Source organism: Camelus ferus, chromosome 15 (assembly GCF_009834535.1).
Source record: "Camelus ferus isolate YT-003-E chromosome 15, BCGSAC_Cfer_1.0, whole genome shotgun sequence".
NCBI classification, from domain to species: Eukaryota; Metazoa; Chordata; class Mammalia; order Artiodactyla; family Camelidae; genus Camelus; species Camelus ferus.
The window spans coordinates 31,637,109-31,657,397 of NC_045710.1; the positions used below are offsets into that span (position 1 = coordinate 31,637,109).

The following is a 20,289-nucleotide window of genomic DNA, read 5'->3' on the forward strand; positions in this document are numbered from 1 at the left end:
AGACAACAGTATCTTAAAACCAGCTGAGAAGAGACTAATGAATCTACCTGTCTGTTATCCATTGTTAAAAAACCCATTTTGATGGAGAAAATTTACTTACATTGTGAGAAAAAGAATATCATGACTAAAAGATGACAACAGTGATTGCAAATTATCATAGGAATATAAAGATAAGGTCATTATAGACGCTTTGATAGTTAATAGAGCAATCAAAGCAATGACATTTGGTATGAACTGTTTTGATTACAGAAAGGGCTATGGCTCATTTTTACATTCATATATCTACTAGAAAATTTTCAGATTTATAAGATTGACTCTTTATGCATTTTTTTTTTGGTAACGCAATGAATAAATGATGTTACATTTTTCCAAGGGCAAAAGAACTGTTAAATCAAAAACCATATGTATAAAATGGAGACTATTTCAGGGAAACTGATTTTGATTCTCTCTCTGGTTCTATCTAGGATTGAATCCATTAAGCAAAAAACTTAATGGCTTTGTCCATGACTTTAAAAAAAGTGAGAGTCATTTTGCCGAGTAATTTGCTTTAGAAGAATAATTAGAAATTTTGCCAATTCTAAAGTATAGCTTAAATTTTTTCAAAATAATTTTAGTGTTTGTATAAAACAGAATTAAGCAAAGGCAAGTCAGCATAATTGGTAAAGGAAAAATATACTTAGTGGAAGGGTTACTTGACTGTAAGTAAGATAATTATTTGAATTTCAGCACAAATAAAAATTTGTGGTTCTACCATTGAGAATGATTTCTTAGCAATTAGGAAAATCTAAATACCTAGTGATTAAGAATATCTGGGAAAATATTTGACTTGGAGAAAAATGCTAAGAATTTGTTAGTATACATTATAATAATCAAATACATCCCCAAGGTCAGTTGTCTGTTGAAACTTGAGTACTTGTGATTCAGGGTAGTCAGATTACCAACAATCACACCAAAATAAGATACTTAGCAAGTTTTGCTTGAGGCTGTATTCCAGCCATATATAACTAGGAAGCAAATGAATAACACTTTGGCATAAGATGGTTGCCTACAGAGTATTAACAGGCTTCACATGTAAATTAACATGGAGCTCAAGATGCCGATAAATATCCACTGTAAAATATACTAGATTAATATTATAATGAATATATGTGTGATGTGCTCTGGTTGCTAGAGTGCCTGTATGAACCTGGTACTGTTGGAGCAGGTTATTTTGCCTTTTCCTGTCTTTTCTTCATCCACTGGGGGCTTTAAGACTTTGAGTCTAAAGAAGGGATTTGAAATACAGGTTGTGAGAGTATTCTAGCTATCTTGAACTTAAGTCAAGGAGCCTCGTCCTTCTTGTAAGGCCCTTGGACCCTGCCACCAAAAACAGGTCTTATCAGGTGAGTTCACCTGATCAGCTCAGAAATGTATGAATCCCACTTAGACTCGAGTTGGCATCCCTATCCTACAAGCTGTGCAGCTGACTTTGAAGCAATGTGAAATTGTTAGTCTGGTAACTCAAGTGGTTTTATTTAAAAACAAACAAAAAAAACTTTTCAATATTGTTAATTCAAACTAATATTTCTAGATACAAGTCATATTCCATCTATAGTTTTGGTTGGTTGCTCAGTCTGAATTAGCCTTAGCCAGACCTGTGTCTTTGCCTCTTTCTTGATCTTTATTTTATCACACTTTCTCACCATCTACCAAAGCAGAACTACTAATGACTTACCAGGTTACCCTTCCAAGGTTTGGGGGTTTTGTTTTTTGGTTTGTTTGTTTGTTTGAGAATGTAATATTTTAAGGAGACTAAAAGAGGAATGTATAAGACGAAAGAACGGAACCTACCAGAGTTAGGTTAACTTGCCATAATTAGGTAGGTTCTCATTAAATAGGGTTAAATAGAGTTTGTGATAGATAATCATGTATGGGGGGTGTGTGTGTGTGTAAAAGTATATTAAGACAAAATTTCCTGAATAATAAAAATAGTAAGTCACCAAGGGAGAAGTTTTCTATAAAGTGAGAGCATTGTTTTGGGAATTGTGACTTGAATAGCAGAATGGGCTTTCAGCTCTGTATGTTTGAGAATCTCATGTTGTAGGATCAAGTCAACGTGTTCCATCTGAAACAAAGGTCCTCTTGGTGGAGCATGTGGAATAACCTCCCTTGTGGTCTCTGATGGTATAAAAGAATCTGCTCAAACATATGATCTCCATCAAATGTAAAGTTAGGGCCTGGAATCACACCTTTCATTTTCTTTTTTTCTCCTTTAGCAGCCCTGAAGAGTTTTCACTAAATTGCAAACTGGAGTCAGGTAATAATGTTTGTTTCTGAGTTTTCAGAGGAAGCTGTTTATTTTAGTAGGCAATTTTCATGTGTGATGGAGTGAAATGTTGAGAAGGCAGCCTCTCATCAGTGGACAAACAATGCCTAAGAATTTAGCTAATGGCCCCCCTTCAGTGCAGAGAATAGATGGCAACAATTGTACTTGCAGACTAGACCCAGAGCTACTTGTTTGGCTGCTAGGTGTTAATGCAAATTTGTTCTTCAGCTCATTCAACCCTGGGGCTCCCATCCTTTGATTTAATTAAATGTAATTGGTTACATTGCTCCTCCCAGGCCCCTGAGGTGTTTTTGTTTATTGCTTACTCTTTGCAATAAAGCTTCAATTCATGGCACAAAATGCTGGATAAATAAGAGTCTTTTTTTACTATGTTGGATTTGAAGGGAGATTATTCCCTTCAAATAGTTTGGCTTTACTGTTAAAAGTAAATGACCAGTGAAATAAACTCATTGGGTGGCAAATGTAGCATATCCAGAAGCAAGGAATTAAGTAGGGTAAATTACATGAGATTAGGAAAAGATATGAAGTTGTAATGTTAAATTAGTAAAGATTTGCTGAAGTCCAATAAGAGATAACAACACTAAATAAATAAGGCTTTAATAAGTAAGATTATCATTGTTGTAGCACATTATTATTAAAAAGTTATCTTAAAATGCCAGCTATGAAATAGTCAATTCATGCAGAATTCTCTTACTCATAAATATGCAAGTGGCATTATTGGGGACAAAAGCAAGAATGATATTGACTTAAATTAGGCCAGCACAATTAACCTGTTCCTTTTTAATGAAAGATTTTTTTCCATTCTGCATGAGTTTGTTTTTTTTAACCTGAATATACTGTAAATAGAATTTTTTTTTGATAAAGTGATGTTTTTCCTCTTTCAAGTTTTCATTTTAATTTGAAAAGTGGGATAAATTATCTTTGTGCTAACTTCTGAAGAAGAGCTCAGAATCTTAGGAAAATGAGAATACTATCATTAAGCACTTCCCAATTCAATTTTACGTACCAAACTGAACGATTTTTTCCTGTTTTGTCGTTGTCAGTTGGATAAAATGGCCTGCCAGTAACTGGTGTTTATTATAGTGTTGTCTCGTTAGTTCCTTTATTGCTTTCTTCTTTTCCTGGTCTTTATTTTTTTCCTTTTTTACTGTAGAGGTATAAGATACTGCACCAATGCCATTTTCATTAATGCAATAGGCTTTCTAAATCTTGCTGTGTCACCAGCCTAGCTCATCTCTTCTGATGGAAAAAATGAAAAATCCATGCTAAGAATACAGGTATTCTCAGTGCAATATAAATCTTCAATTTCTCACAATCGGATTGTTTTGCAGGATTTTTTTTCTAGGCTCCTGTCATATTCTGTTGCTGGAGAACTGGGGTCTTAAGCTTATCACATTGTGCTATTAGAAAATTAGGCCTTTCTTCCAGTGGATGCACCTGATGGAAACCAAGTGGTAATTATAATAGAAAACTAGAGGACACGCCCCTTGGGAGGTAGACAACTAGCCTCAGATGTCAGCTCAAAGGTAAGTGTTCTGAGAAGAAATGGAGTGCTGCATTCACATCTTGGACATGAGCTGTCAAAGAAGCAGTGTTTTTTTTCAGAGCAAGTTTTAGTTAGGCTCTGTCAGATCAAGGGTAGGCAGAAAACCCAATTGTGGTCCTAAGTTCGAAAACCTTAGCTGAAAAGTACAGGCTTTGTCAGCTGGGCTGTACAGGCTTTGTCAGCTGGGTTCAGGATGATGTAACTTCTCACCTAGTTTACATGAAAGAGTTTAAAATAGTTTAATGTAACTCTTAACCCACATATGGGCAAGTAACCCATTTTACATATTACAATCTAGTGGATACTGAAGGTTTCTTTTGTAAATGGAAAGGTAACATCATAGCCAGAAGGGAGGGAAATGTTCCAGTGGTGTTTTAGATAAAACCAGATACTCTTCTCTTGAACTTGAGTAATTTTCCTCCCTGTGCACTGGTAATAATAAGCCCATTGCCTGTCCCCTGACTGCGACTCTTCTGAATCCACAGCTTTGATTGGAAACTCTCAACCCCTGACTGGCCTCGTGAGCACTGATTACAGAGGCACCCCACACACTTCCCTCGTAAACATTTGGCAGATCAGGAAGTGCTGCGAAGCGATGCCCCTGGCTCTCAGAAGAGGGTACTGGTGGGAGAAGAAATAGAACATTTTCCCCCTTGCAGCTGTCAGAGAGTGATTATGTCAAATGGGTTTTCAAGGAGCCACAAAGTAATTACAGGGTAACTTCTTGACATTATTTTCTAATGTTTGACTCAGCAGATGATGATGATTAATTGATGTGTATTATTTTATGGCTCTCTGAAACTTTGTTTGATACTTTAGATAGAGGTCAGACTAAGTCTTCATTTAGAATAGTATTGCAAATTTGCCTTAAATTTTAAGTTAACTCTCCGTTTATAATAGGCTAAGATGATTTCTTAAACTACTAGTCTTTTGATGGCTAATAGAGATTATTTGTGCTACCTTTTTCATGCAGATTTCTTTTTAACAAAATCGTGCTTTCAAAGTAGTATTTTACTCTTACTGAGATGTTACTGTTGATTTCTGGGGCTACTAAAAAATTAAATGAGTTAAATTTTGAAAACTGCTTAATGCCTGGCACATGGTAAACATCAGCTATATTGAAACATGACATAGTAATCATTAAACGTCAAAAAGGTATTTCCTTGTCTGCTATCTCACTAATGTTGTGGTCTACACGGAGGGAAGAATCTGACACCCTGTTCATTTTCTTCTGTAGTTATATTACATTAGAGCTGGTTTGTTTATTGGTTTACATCTTTTTATTAATTTTAGTTCAATTTAAAATAATGGGGAATATTTAAATACTGTGGACTTGAAATGTATTTATATTTATGTATCCTTTTCCAGGGCATATCTTACATATAAATGTCTATATTAATTGATTTTGAGCAAATAATTGATTTAGATAGGCCAAGATCTGGGCATTTGTGACTGATATAATTGAAATTAAGACAGACTAATTAAAATAATAAGTAATAAATATAGTAGAGCTTTTATTATTTTACTGTTTATAAATTTTGTGTGTTTTTTTAAATCAAAATTGTCAGTGATGTAGGAAGTGTTTAGTGATCTTTGTAGACTTTCATAAGCTTGTGTACTAAAAGATATTTCATGTTTCGTATGAGAAGAATGGAAATATGTGATATTCTGAGAATTCACAGCACTTTATATTTAGCCTAGCTTAAAAAAAATTGTCTTAAGGTTCAATTTTGCCTTTGTTCCCTATAAAATATTTTCTTTTTGCTGGCCCACAAACTGTTCACCAAAAAATAACTACTGTGTGTTTGAATGTCATGTGAATGAATGACTTGATTATGACATAAATGCTAATATTTAACTTTCAAGAACATGCTTGAATGTAGTTACTTAAGTAAGTGCTTTTGAGGAGATTTAAAAAAAATTTGGGATATCAATATTTCATTCAAAAGTATTGTGTTCTCATAAATTTAAGGGAAGTATCTTAGTATCAGATATCTTGCTATAATAGGTTGCTGCCGTGTCCTTTTACATACTGAACGCACTCATTTGTGTGGTGGCGTCTGTGTGCTGTGCGTGTGCGTGTTTTGTAAATAAAGGAAGTAGGTGAGCTATTTATTGGCCGTACTGCTTCTGCCTGCCAACTAGATGTATTATCAACATTCCAGGTACAAAAGATGCTTAACCAGTTCAACTGAATAGTCTTCCTTTGTCTCCACATGTGTTTCACAAAGAAAAGATGTTGCTCTCATGGTAACAGAAGGATGGCAGTCTAGGGTTTGCAGTGCCATCTTTATTATGTGTATGCTGAATGAAAAGAAACCAAGTATTCAACCGTGGGCTGTGTGGTTGTGAGGGATTTTTTGTTTGTTTTTGGTGTTGGTTGTGGTCCCCATTGATAGGATATTTTAGACTTAAAAAACCATCTGTTTATAGGAAACACAGGGGGTGCACCCGTCTGTTGAATTTATTATGCGTGTTGCAAATAGCAGATGGCTCAGCAATAGATTTAGCCTTCTGTAGGAATTTGTTGCTTCTAAAAGTAGCAAATCTTTGTCTTTCAATATTAACACATCTTAGGACATTTGACTGAGGTTTGTTTTCCTTCTAAAATGATGCTCTCTTTGGCAATCTGATTTACATATCTCTCATCAAATGACTAAAACCTGCCTGGTTGCTCTGAATCATCAGCTTCTCTGCTGTATTCAAGTTCCACCCTTTGACGTATTTGATACTTTTTATTGTCTACCAGAATTATTATCAGAAAACATCAGGTGCCCAGGACTTTGCCAAATCCTAAGGTTGTATATATTTACTCTCTATCTCTATGATTGCACCTAGTGAATTGACATGCACTACCTATAAAAAAAGTTATAATATGTAGGCAACTCTGTATTATTGTGTACATAACTCAGCTTACGTTGCCTTTATTTAAATTTTTTTACATCTCTTGTGTTTCCTTGAATTATTTTTTTCTTTCTTGTGAGGTGTGCTGTAAGTTCTGTAAGAATGGTACTCTGCTTCCTTATCTTCCTGCAGACTTACTTAAATATGTTGTTTTTGTTTAAGATTGTGAAGAGGTACCAAATAATATTTATAACACATATAAGAGATAAAGACGAACAGAACAACATACATCCATGCATGAATCCACTACATTGAATGAGTTAATTATCCAAGGTAGTAAGATGGGGGCATGTGTATAGATATTGAGGGGTAAATGGATAATGTGTCTGACTGAATTGGGACCAGAAAAATCTTTCACAGAAATGGATACTTAGCCCACATCCTAGCTAGTAAAACTGCTATGGGGAACATCCTTTTTCTTTGAACAAAGTTTTTGGCCAGAGTAAGTGGGGAGCAGGCTCTCTGCTAAGTATGATGGTTTTAAGCCAGATGGCCAACATTTCAAGCGTTGAACAAAATGCAAGCACTTTCCATAGCATTACATGTACCCAGACGAAAGTTCAGTAAATGCTGTTATTTTTACGGTGGTATCATTATGTATGATAATTTTATTCCTTATTCCTCTAGCTCTTGTTTCTATAAATTTTTCTATCAATTATTTAATGTTGTACTCTTTTTCAAGTCATTGTACCTTCTGTCAGTCTTATCCTAACATTTCCCAGATTTTTTAAGCGAACAATATCATAGTTTAATCCTATTTGATGTATCTATATTCATTCTAGGCTTGTCTGGAGGTATTCAAATTTTTAACTTTTCTAGCATGTATATTACTAAGGTCTATAAAAATTGATATTTTAACCTGAATTCAACTAATTTTTTTAAATTTAAAGTTCCATGTTTATTAAAGTAAAGGAGAGTTTTCTTTCAGGTTTTTTTTTTATTTTTAAATTCAGCTTTTTTTAACCTCTGGTCTTTCCTTATCTACTATTTATTGATACAAATGCAAGTTACTAAAATTAAGTTTCTGTAAAAAATATACTTAACCTAATTTAAAGTAGCCTCAATTTTTATAAGTTCTGCTTGATATACATGAAATTTGAATTTTTTTTTTTAACTGAAGGAATCTGTAGATATCCGCAGGCCTATAGATATCATCACTCTCCCCCATTCTTTGCTCTCTCTGTTCCCTGCACATATCACTCCATCTTCTCAGATGACCGAAACTGTGAACTGTTACTTTCTCTGAAGGGCTTACCTCATGTCCCCTAGCAGCGTTGGTGGCTGGCTTCTCTTTGTGTCCAGAGCTCTCTGTTTATACTTTAATTGTAACCATTGTCCTATTATATTGTAATTATCTGCTTACCTGCCAGTCTCTTCAGCAGACAGGGCAGTGGCTATGTCTTATTCATTTGCCTCCCCAAACTCAATAAACACAAGTTTGTTGAATGAATGAAGTAGTCCTGTGTGTGTGTGTGTGTGTGTGTGTGTGTGTGTGTGTGTATGTGTATGTGAGAGAGAAAGAGAGAGAGATCCATCAGAGGACATCCAGAGATGCTGTTAATTCTCCTCCTTTAAGGATTTGATGAAATTCAGCTATTTTATGAAAGCTCTCCTCTTTTTAGATAAAGGTTGCTAATAGGTTTCCAACAAAAATGGCAGAAACCTAGACTGCTAATTTACTGTTTATGTTTGCATATATTAAACTAGGACCCCAAATGAAAAAAATTAGAGTAGAATGTTAATCACAATTTGAGGTCAGATCAATTAGAAAACATTATAAGTAAGTTTGTTGTTATTTCCAGCTTCACATAATGGCATCATATGGTCTTTGGGGGCACATATGTTTTGGAATATGAGCATCGTTAGGTTCCTTTGAACAACTGTACACCAGCTCATGAATTTACATACATGAATACTACTGGTTGACATTTGTTTATTATTTTGCATTTCATTGCTATTTGCTAACAGATTTCAAGACAATAGACAATTTTGTAACCTCAGTTTTATAAAAACCACTAGTATTTTTGGTCCCTAGCAACCATTTAGTATGTAAATTAGGTATTCTCAGGCTTAATGTACTTCATTTTTATAAAACAAATACATCATTAATCTGATTAAGTTCTTGGATGGGAGTGCTGTCCTCAGATCATTGTGGATCATTTATTGTTGGGCATGCATCCAAAAAAAATTCAAGCATGGCACTTACAGTCTAGGTTTAGGAAAATTGTTGAAACCTCCTAAATGACATTTTCCAGAAGAATAGAAAGGCACTGCTTACTTACAATTGCAAGCATTACCTAAAATTTAATGATGTTCTTATCCTTAATTGCAACTCAGTTTGATGATGATTCAGTGCCTAAAATTATGCCATGTTTTGCTTTGATGTTAAAAAATGTAAAATGAAATAAAGGTGATCCAAGTGAATCAAAAAATAGATTCTGGCTTCCCAGTAGTGACTTAATCACCATGTTTCTGAATTCAAAAGTTACTTGACTGTCATGGCTATTATTTGGCATGTCTTTAGCTTTTAGTCAGATTTACTACTTAAGAACTGAGTATGTTTTATATTAAGGTTGAAGAAAGTTCATGATGTTTTAATTTATATAGCAGAAGAACCTTTTTAAGAAAATTTAAAACAAAGTTTACTGAATTCTGCTTCTTTGTTCCATTTACAAACTTGTATATCCTCTGTTGGGAGGTAGTCTTTTTCTAATGAAGCATGATTATAGTAATGGCTTTCATTTATTGAATATCTACTATAGTACCTCATTCATTATCCTGTAAATTTTGTCAAGTTGTTCTGTTTATTCCCATTTTACAGACACTTAAACAAAGGCTCAGAGAGGTTAAGTTAGTGCCCCAAAACATGCAGTGGTTAATCTAGGACACAAACACAGCTCTCACTCTAGAGCCTCTGCCTCCTCACATAGGGAGAGAAAGAAACAGAACATATTAACTCACACAGGGGTTGACAAACTTTTTCTGTAAAGGATTGGATAGTAAATATTTTAGGTGTTGAAGACCACACACATGTTGTCTTTATTACATATTCTTGTTTTTACTTTTTTAACAAACCGTTAAAAATCTAAAAACCGTTCTAAAGCTCAAGGGCCATATAAAAACAGGCTGAGGGCCAGATTTGACCAAAAGTTCTTAGTTTGCTAATCTCTGATTTAGGACAGTGCCAGGACTGTGTAATTATTGTCAACAATAAGATAATTTATGACAATGACTTTCAACATCAAGAAAATGGACAGATTGGGTTCGCTAATACCCTATGTAAGAGGGCATGAAAGCATGGCATCTTAGGTTTTCATTAAAAAAATCAAAATAAAGTTTTAATATTTTTCATGATTTTTAGATATCTGAAAGATTCAATGTTTTGAAACTATACATTTTATCACAGCAAAAGCGAAAGATTATATTATCACAGCAAAAACGAAAGATTATAAGTAGGTTTTGACAGTTACAGAATTTATAACATACTACTTTAATTTCATCCTTAAGTGTTTAATTTTTTTAAACTTTTTTTATTGAGTAATAGTCATTTTACAATGTTGTGTCAAGTTCCAGTGTAGAGCACAATTTTTCAGTCATACATAAACGTACATACATTCATTGTCACATTTTTTTTTCTCTGTGAGCTACCACAAGATCTTGTATATATTTCCCTGTGCTATACATTATAATCTTGTTTATCTATTCTACATTTTAAAATCCCATTCTGTCCCTTCCCCCCCCCCCCCCTTGGCAACCACAAGTCTGTATTCCATGTCTGTGAGTCTGTTTCTGTTTTGTATTTCTGTTCGTTTTTTTTTTTTTTAGATGTCACGTGTAAGTGATCTCACATGGTATTTTTCTTTCTCTTTCTGGCTTACTCCACCCAGAACGACACTCTCCAGGAACATCCATGTTGTTGCAAATGGTGTTATGTTGTTGGGTTTTGTGGCTGAATAGTATTCCATCATATAAATATACCACATCTTCTTTATCCAGTCATCTGTTGATGGACATTTAGGTTGTTTCCATGTCTTGGCTATTGTAAATAGTGCTGCTATGAACATTGGGGTGCAGGTGTCATTTTGAAGTAGGGTTCCTTCTGGATATATGCCAAGTGTTTAATTTTATTTTAAAAAGATTTACCCCCTTGATATTTGAGAGCTTAGTATTTTGTTCCTATATTTTTGATATGGCAGACTACTAGTTCCTCTTTTTCACAGTACACATTTTTATAGCACCCTCACTGCTGAATGGACATACTGGTAGCAGCCTGGGGATAAAAAACATCAGCAGAGTTGGCCTGAATATTCATCTTCCCTTGAGAGACTTCAATCTAAGAGAAGAAGGAACTGTGTAGAGGAGGTGAATGAGGGAGATGTGTGTGACTCAGCTTTTGCAACTATCTTGCAAAAGCATCAGTCACCCTAGTAGACGGCCCATCGGAAGCCCAATAGCATTGGTTATAGTTTCCCAAAGAGCTGTGTATGTGTATGTAAATATGCTTTTGGTACATATATTTATAGTATAACTATTATAACATATTATGTATATAAAAATATATAATAAATATACATAAACAAATACGTATAACAAAACTACATATTTTTAATTCTTTTTAAATTAAAGCATAGTTACAATGTGTCAATTTCTGGTGTACAGCATGATGTCTCAGTCATGCATATATATACATTTATATTTATTTTCATACTCTTTTTCATTAAAAGTTATTACAAGATACTCGATATAGTTCCTTGTGCTATACAGAAGAAATTTGTTTTTTTATCTATTTTTATATATAGTGGTTAATATTTGCAAATCTCAAACTCCCAAATTTATCTCTTTCCACTCCCTTCCCCCAGTAACCATAAGATTGTTTACTGTGTCTGTGAGTCTGTTTCTGTTTTAGTAGATGAGTTCATTAGTGTTGTCCTTTTTTTCTTTCTTTCTTTTTTTTTTTTTTAGATTCTACATGTGAGTGATATACGGTTTTTTTTTCTCTTTCTGGCTTACTTCACTTAGAATGACAATCTCCAAATAACTATATATTTATGTAGTGTGTATATATACACACTACATAAATATATATATACATATATATATATACATATACATAGTTTGTAAGTATATTTATTGTTCATATCTGTTCATATTTCTTTGACTAGTCTAGTGTCAAGGTTTTCATGATATGGCGCCCTTAGAGTCTATTCATGGAACAAACTTGAAACCTATGATTTCTAAGTACTAAGTGTCATCTGTTGCCTCTAAGCCATGTATTTCTCAGCACTTCCTGAGTAGGTCAAACTTTTTTGCTACAACTTGCATTTCAGTGTAATGTTTTTTTCTGTATCTCTGCCATGAGGATATTCCTCTCAGTTCTCTGTTAGACTTTTGCTAGTTTTTTAGATACAACTGAAATGCTGCCTTCTTATTAAAGCCTTCCCAGATTCCTTTAGGCCAGGGCTTCTTTCCTTATGTTCCCACAGTAGTTTATTCTTCTGTTACAGCACTTGGCACATACTGTATTTATCACTCTATATGTCATCTCTCTGTCTGGTGAGTTTCTGAAGCAGGGGTTGCTTTTATATCCTTAACATCTAGCACAGACCTAGACTTACAATAGGTTCTTGACTGAAAGAATAAATGAGTGAATAAAACATACCACCTCACGTTTGATACGTGGTTAAGTTCTTCCAACTGCCTTTTCTTTTGTGCTACTTGTCTTTATCTTCTTCCTTGTCACGTGTTCTTCTGTCCCACCTGGTAGATCTTAGAGCTTAGGAAATATGTGTTTAAAGATTTAAAATATAGTGCCTTGAACTCCTTAGAGGAAAAGTCTATGAATAAATAATTAGACTCATTTCACATCAAAATCTAAAGTGTGAGAAAAATGTTCGCTATCATTTGGTGCTTTATTCACTTGTATGGTAATCTAATGGCATATCCATTGTTATCACTGAACTATACTGAAATATTTTACTCTTGGGGCTTTTTCATGTGACAAAAGGAGGCTTTTTAAAAATGAAAAAGCATATTTCTGTCCTTAGTATGCCAAGGGGCAATTTATTAGTTTTGTAATGCATGGGTTAATATTACCATGCTTTGTAGTGAACATTACTTGAGAAAATTGCTATTAATATCACTGCAGCATGTATGTATATAGGTCCTGTCATCTTTGGGGTATGTAAATCAGGAATGTTGCTGAAGAACTACTTAGCATTTTCTTGGGGGTGAAGTGCTTAGTTTTGGAATTTAATTGTAGGTTTTACATTTAAGCTGTTCAGTATTACTCTTATAAAGGTTCTATAAATTTCTGGCTTTGTAGTTTAACAGGTTTAGTCACTACAGTTGAAAGGCATCATCCTCATAATGAAGCCAGAAAAGAATAAAGGTTGATCATGCAGGGCTGGCTGGCTGTGACATTGAACAATAGAGCTTGACTTCTTCATGTCTGTTAAATTAGACTATGGGGTGTGCTTATCTTGCTGCAATGGTATTGAATTGTAACAAGAAAATGTTATGTTGTGCAGCTCTGCAGAGGGGGTGTGCATCTATTCTCACTTCACATGTATGGGAAAAGCTTTAAAACACTATTGAAGCTGCCTTGTGAGCTTAAAGTCTAATGGCACAGACTGAGCATAATACTGAAATAAAAATAAATAAACAAAAAAATTGCAAAGGCTTTTAAGTAGTTTTATCCATCACAGTCTTTCTTTAAAGGACTGAAGGCAGTTCAGGAAGTATATGCTGGAAAAATTCAATTTTGAAGAGGTCTTTGAAACATAAATAATATGGCCTGAAGGAAAAAAAAGAGGATATTATGTTGCATAGGTGACAGATTTACTCTAAACTTTTCTACATTTGTACTTGATACAGCTCAACTCAGTTCTCTAAATATTAATGAAATACCTTCTATGTTCCCAGCACTTGTGTTGGATACTACAGGAGGTTTTGAAAAAGTGTGTGATTCAGTCCTGCCTTGATGAATTTAGTATCTTTTTTGAGGAGATGAAAATTAAATCCGTGAAATAATTTCTTAGAATTGTCAGATGTATGAATGACAGTATTGTAAGCTGTCAAGATCGTTTAAAATTTTGATTCTGTTATTATACGTATCATCCCCAGATGTGTCACATGAGCATTTGATAGGCATCCCTTTTTATGTCTTAAGTCACTGTTAAAAATATTGAGAAGTCAAGGGCAAGGTTAGGGGCAAGAAAGAACTTCTGACACTTCCCACGCATGTTCTTGGCACGTGTTTGTTATCTGCTCTTGAACAATGTGTTATTCTCTTAACACGTATAAACCACCTAGTTAATAATCTGTTTCAGAATTTTATCATGAGTGTTAAGCTATTTTTCAGGTTTCCTATATATACCTATTTATCTTTTACTAAAAATCCCAACAGCATTTCCATACCTGTATTTCTTTTCCTTTCTTTCTTTTTTTTTTTTTTTTTTTTTTTTTTTGCCATTTGTCATGATTCCTCAGTGTGATTACTGACAGAAAATTACAGATACAAGTTTTAAATTTAGTTAGCATGGTGGAATGTAGATTGTCCTTCTTAAAAGCAGCTTCTAGATCCTCTGTGATTTCCTTACTTCTTGTAGGATTTTCTTCTTTATTGTTGCTTTATCTTTTCCTTCCTTTCTGAAGACCATTTTTCTTCCCAGGGAGGACTGGATTGAAGTTGAAGGTGAGAACTGAAGTAGCTGTATTTGATGTCCATTCCCTCTCTCTTCTTCCTTAATAACAGAACCAGAACTCAGGTTTTGTTTAGGTTAAGAATGTGCCCAGTCAAAATACTATCTGGACACCCTTGGAGCTTGTGGGTGGCCTTGTGACACATTCTGGTCAATAAAATGTAGGGAGAGAAAAGAAAAAAAAAATGTAGGGAGAAATTGCTGGGTGGAGTATATTAGTCAGCTGATACTGCATAACAAATTACTCCAAAACTTAGTGGCTTAAAATAACAATAAACATTTATTGTCTCACAGTTTTTGCGGTCAGCAACTCAAGAGAGGCATTTGGCTTAGGGTCTCTCATGAGGTTGCAGTCAGTGGGCCTGCAATCATCTCTGAAGGTTTGACTTGGAGGATCTTTTAACCACTATGTTTTATTGCCTAATAATAATAATAATAATAAATTTAAAATATAATCTACCCCAGGAAGGTGATGCTAAAATGTTTTGACCACTATTATAAGCCAAACACCATTATGAACTTCAAGATGTTGATTAGAATTAAGTCCATATTAATTGTCATTGATTTCTCTACTTTTGAAGTGTTAGGATACTTTAAGTTCTCTCTCCTATAACTTGCTTTCTCTTGTAGAACATTTATCTCTCTGAGAAAGATATCCTTCTTCTCCATCTGATCAGATAGCCATTGCATACTCTCACAATTTGACCTAAAATAAATAAACAGACAAAAAATAGTGCAGGATAATACAAAATTAAGTGCCAAATTGATTATCATCCAGAGTAAAATCTACCAAACAGAGACTGCATTTATTAGGAATAGAGGAATCAATAATGGCTAGAGGCTGGGAAGGACACACCATTGTATGAAGAGGAGACATGACTAACCTCAAAGCAAGAGACCCTTGGATGATGATAAAGAGATTAAAGAAAGAATTGATAACAGAATATCCATTATTATATGTAGCTTTGAGGCAAGAATTCATTTGCTGAACTATGAATAAGAGCTTAATATGTATAGATTTCTCTTCCTTTAAGCAATGCTTCTCCCTTATATACAGATAGCTAAATGTGTAAAAATTATCAAGAGGCTGCCAAGCATGGCAGGTAACTAGCATTATAGCTAGGGTTGAGGATGGTGTGGGACATCGCTCAGGGAACATAATGGCGCAGCTGAGGCCTTGACTGAAATAAAGCAGCTTGTTCCTCAGCACACCCTGTTCTTTGCCTTATGGTGAAGCCTGAAACAGCTTATTTGGGATCTTTATCTCATAGGAGGTGATGTTTACCAGAAGAGAGAAGATGTTGGTAATATGATTCATCAGTAAGTTGGTATTGTGTTTAGTTTGGAACTATTAGGGGAAGTAAAATTTCTTAGTTGAAAGGTTACAGGATCTGTATCCAGTCAGCAGGTATTTATTGAATGTCAGTTATTTGTCAGGTTCAGTGATGTTGATTATTCATTCTCAGCATCTTCTGGATTTGTTCTTTCCCTGTGTTCTCATTTATTTCAGCAACTAAAGTTTATAACCCAGTGGCTTTCTTCCGCCTCTGTCTTCTACCACTTGCATACCCTGTGTGCTGCCAGGGACTGGTGGTAGCAAATCCACATGTCTTTGTCCAGACTGAGGCCTGTTATCAATCACAGTCTTTGCTCTAATGTTTATCTTCTGTCATTCCTCATTATAACCACAAGGAATTGGGTCCACACCTGGGTCTTTACCTTTGTTGTCCTATGTACTGTTGATTCCTACATCTGGGCTTATGTTTATTCCTTTTTCATTTTAGCATTTATGAAGACAGCCTATACTTGATTACCCAGGGTTTCTTTCTCTGATGTCATATTCTGACAAGTAAAAAATTTTGGTACATTCAACCATTTAAATCAAGAGTAAACAATTTTTATTTACCTTTTTTGAAGTTCTGTTTTTATGTAGTGCACATGTGACCTATCTAACACTACTTTGTTATAGAAACGTGGAACCTCAGAATTGGAAAAAATGTTTGAGTACACTCTCTTTCCTTAGTTTTCAGGTAAGGAAACTGAGATTCAGAGTGGTTAAGAGATTTGGCTTAGGGCATTTGACTAATAAGTAGGAAGAGCAGGTTTAAAACCCACATTTTACAACTCATCATCGAGTGTGCTTTCCACTAGAATAATTGATCCCTTTTATTCTCCTCTTGCTTTATGTATCTCTTTTATAATACCTCTAAATGTAAGAGCTGTATTTTCTACCCCGCTGCCCCTATATCCATAATGTTAGTGCCATACAGTAGTTTCAGAAAAGTAAACTGGGAAGAGATTTAATTGTCATGTAGATGTATGTGAATATATCAGTCATAATGGGATAAGTTATGCTCAATAACAACCAGCCCACCCCCTTGACTTCAGTGGTTCATAACACCAAAGTTTTTTTAATGTTGCATGTTTATCTTGGGTTTATTGTGGCTCTGTTCCACGTTATCCTCAGTCTAGGGCCCAAGATGATAAAACAAATTCTGGAGCAATTGTAGGAGACAGAAAAAAGACAGTGAAACATGTACATACTGGGTCTCACCAGAGCAATTTACATGGAAAAGCCTCCCTTGCCAATAGGGAGGAAAAGTATAATCCTTTTCAAGGCAGGGGCAGCAAATATTTTTGAAAAATAATACAAAAATCCATCTACCGTGACCTTACATAGAGAGTGTGGAGTATTTTATAGTTTTCAGTTTGTGGCACACACACTATCATCATTGGTTCCTGCATGGCCACTTTCTTTTTTTATTCATGTTATTTGTTTGTTTAGTGTATTCTTACAAAATATGTACTGTTGTTTGGGATATGTATTTTGAATTTATATAATGGCATTATGTTAGAGGTTGCATTTCTTCTTGATGTTTAAAATGTGTTGTCATATTACAGGATTTATCCACATTGCTGCATGCTCACCCAGTTGTTGTTGCACCTGGTGAATGCGTGGTGTTTCATAAACATCTGCCACTCTTTGCCTGTCCACTCCCCTAGGTTACCTTCAACTCTCTGCCACAGTGAGTGGTGCTGTGTGAGAATTTCCTTGGGCTTTATAGTCACTTGAACTGATTGAGTATTGCTCTGTGAATATTTTCACTAACATTTCAGAAGTATTAATTCTTGGTGTTATTGGAGTTTAGCAATTTTATGTATTGTATCTTATAAATCAGTGTTACTAATTCTGTAAGTCAGTCAAGCCCACCCAACTGAGAATGCACATATAACTAATGTTAACATGTAATTCACATCTGTAAAGAGATTTCCCACTAATTGTTATGTATAAGCATATGCTATAAACTACTGTTCTCAGGCATTATTTTATATTGCTATAAAACTCCATCATAAATGGATAAACAAAATGCAGTACATTTATTCAATGGAATATTTTTCAGCAGTAAAAATGAATGACTTACTGATACCTGCTATGAACTGGATGAACCTCAAAAACAGTACACTAAGTGCAAGAAGCCAGTCACAAAAGCCCATATATATGATGATACCATTTATATGAACTATCCAGAACAGCCAAATCCATAGAGACAGAAAATAGATTAGTAGTTGCCTCTGGCAAGGGACTAGGGAGTGTGTGCCAAATGATATGGAGTTTCTTTTTGGGGTAATAAAAATATCCTAAAATTGATTGTGGTGATGGTTATATAACTCTTAATATATGAAAAACCATTGAGTTGTGTGCTTTGAATGGGTGAACTTTCATGTATGCAAATTATATCTTAATAAAGTTGTCTGAAGGAAAAAAAAAAAAAACAGAACACCTCAATTGGATCATTTTCCAAGAAGCAGATTGAAAATGAGTTCAAGGCTGACCCCTTAGTTTCCTTCTTCCTTTGTGGAAAGAGTAGGGGAACATTTTCTCCTCCTGTGAAAACCTGACGAGGAAGAATCAGGACAGTTTTGTCCCTGAGCTCTAGCCTCAGATTGAAAATAAACCCAGGCATGTTATTTCAACTAACAGTCTCTGTGCTGTTATCCTTCCCAGCCCTCAGCTTTTAACTGTTTGCGGTATGTCCAGGACATTTTTATATAACCCGCCACTGGTTCTCTTCTCAATATTGAATTTTTGCTCTACCTTCAGTTTTAATACCTCAAAATTCAGAAAGCTTGGGCATCTTTTTTCTTTTTTCTTATTTCTAGATCCAACCTTTTATCATGTCGTATTATGTTATCTTGAAATTATTTTCCAAATATGCCTTCATTTATTCATTGGACTCGACTCTGCCCCAAAGTAGAAAATTTTTAAAATTTCAGAAAAGAGGAATGGCATATTTGTGCTAATAATAATGGTTTAAAAACAGCAAGGAAATTTTTTCTTTCAACAGTACTAACAAATATCTGACATAACACTTCTATGAATAAAATGGGAAGATTCAGTCCTCATTTTTACTTTACTTTACATATGTCATCCCATAGTCACCATAACACTTGTGTTTGTCAAATCGATGGTAGTTTTTAAGAAAAGTATCAAAATCCTTGATAACTAAGGGGTGCTCAAGTGATTTGAATGCTTCAGCTTGAGATGGGTCAGCTTTCGGGGTCAAGTTGTGAAGAGAAAGCCATCACACACACTTCATCAACACTGTGGAATGAGAGACCAGTGCATTTACTGAGCAGTGGATTTCCAGTGAGCATATAAACTAATTGGTGGATGAACATGCCCCAGGAGCAATGATTTTAAGGTCATAGCAGGCTCAGTGAATAATGCTGACTTACACTGCGTCTCACTGATAGCTGATCTTACCAATGAGCAGTTTAGAGGCATTCAAGCCTGAACTCTCTTCCATGTGCCTTGAATGGCATGTCAGCGGTCACTGTTTTTGACATCCTTTATATTTGTCCAGTCAGCTCTAAATCTTTAGGTTGGGCTTCAGAGTACTCAGGAAAGAAACGAGAAGCAATTATTTTCAGTCATTGAGTTTTGGAGATCTTAGCGTTAATTATGCCAAACATTGTTGGTTCATCAACAAATAAAAATGTTAAAAGGCGGTATGAAGCATTCCAAACTTGCTTAAACATAGTTTGTGGTGATTAAGAATATCTTGTATACACTAACATATTTCTAAGATACACTTTTACCCATGCATGTTCATGTGTAGTTTCAAAACCAAATATTGAAATTAAAGTTATTTTCAACTTTGGCGAATAAATATTGAAAAGCTTATTCACTTTTGATTAGCATACACTTTTTTATCATTTGAGAAGAGAGGAATAAAAAGCTCAGTTCACTATTTCTAGGTGGAGCCCAGAATAATTTAGGGTATGAAAAATATTTCAATAAAACAAAATCACAGTGTTCTAGCTTTAGTACTACTGTTTAACAATTATTTAAATAATAGCTTTGTGATTTAGGGAGTTTTCTCCCACTTAAGTCTTTAATTTATAAACGATTATTTGAGCATTAAAAATGTGCTTTACCTACTGTTTTTCAATCCCTGTGCTCTCTGACCTGTTGAAGTCTTGCAGGAAGTACCCAATCAAAGGATTTGAGGAAGTGGTTCTGAACATTCTTTGCAAGTGTTCATCTGAGAAAATGAAAGTTAGAGGCCAAGGTGGTATTGTTCGTGACTCAAATTTTAAAATTTATTTCCCATTTAAATAAAATAAGTTAAAGGCAGAAGGGATGTAAACTCTCTACATCTGCTGGAATCTTATGTGTGTTAATGAAAAGATAATTTTATTGTAGCAAAAGAAACACATTTAGTTCCTAGAGAGAGGACCATGGGTGGTATTCTTTTGTTGAAATAGAGATTTGAAATAGAATAGTTGTTTTTCATAACATACACGTATTA

The 20,289-nt window shown here is 34.6% G+C and overlaps 1 protein-coding gene and 1 long non-coding RNA gene across 4 annotated transcripts in view; both read left to right on the plus strand.

Annotated features, from left to right (window-relative positions):
- The window catches only part of CAMKMT (calmodulin-lysine N-methyltransferase), a 316,021-nt gene that overhangs the window by 48,629 nt on the left and 247,103 nt on the right, over nucleotides 1-20,289 (plus strand). The gene's annotated exons all lie outside the window — the stretch shown is intronic.
- Nucleotides 1,517-16,577, plus strand: LOC116668967. The gene is made up of 3 exons (XR_004326296.1): nucleotides 1,517-2,815; nucleotides 7,689-7,692; nucleotides 16,567-16,577. It is a non-coding gene; the product is annotated as an uncharacterized LOC116668967 (long non-coding RNA).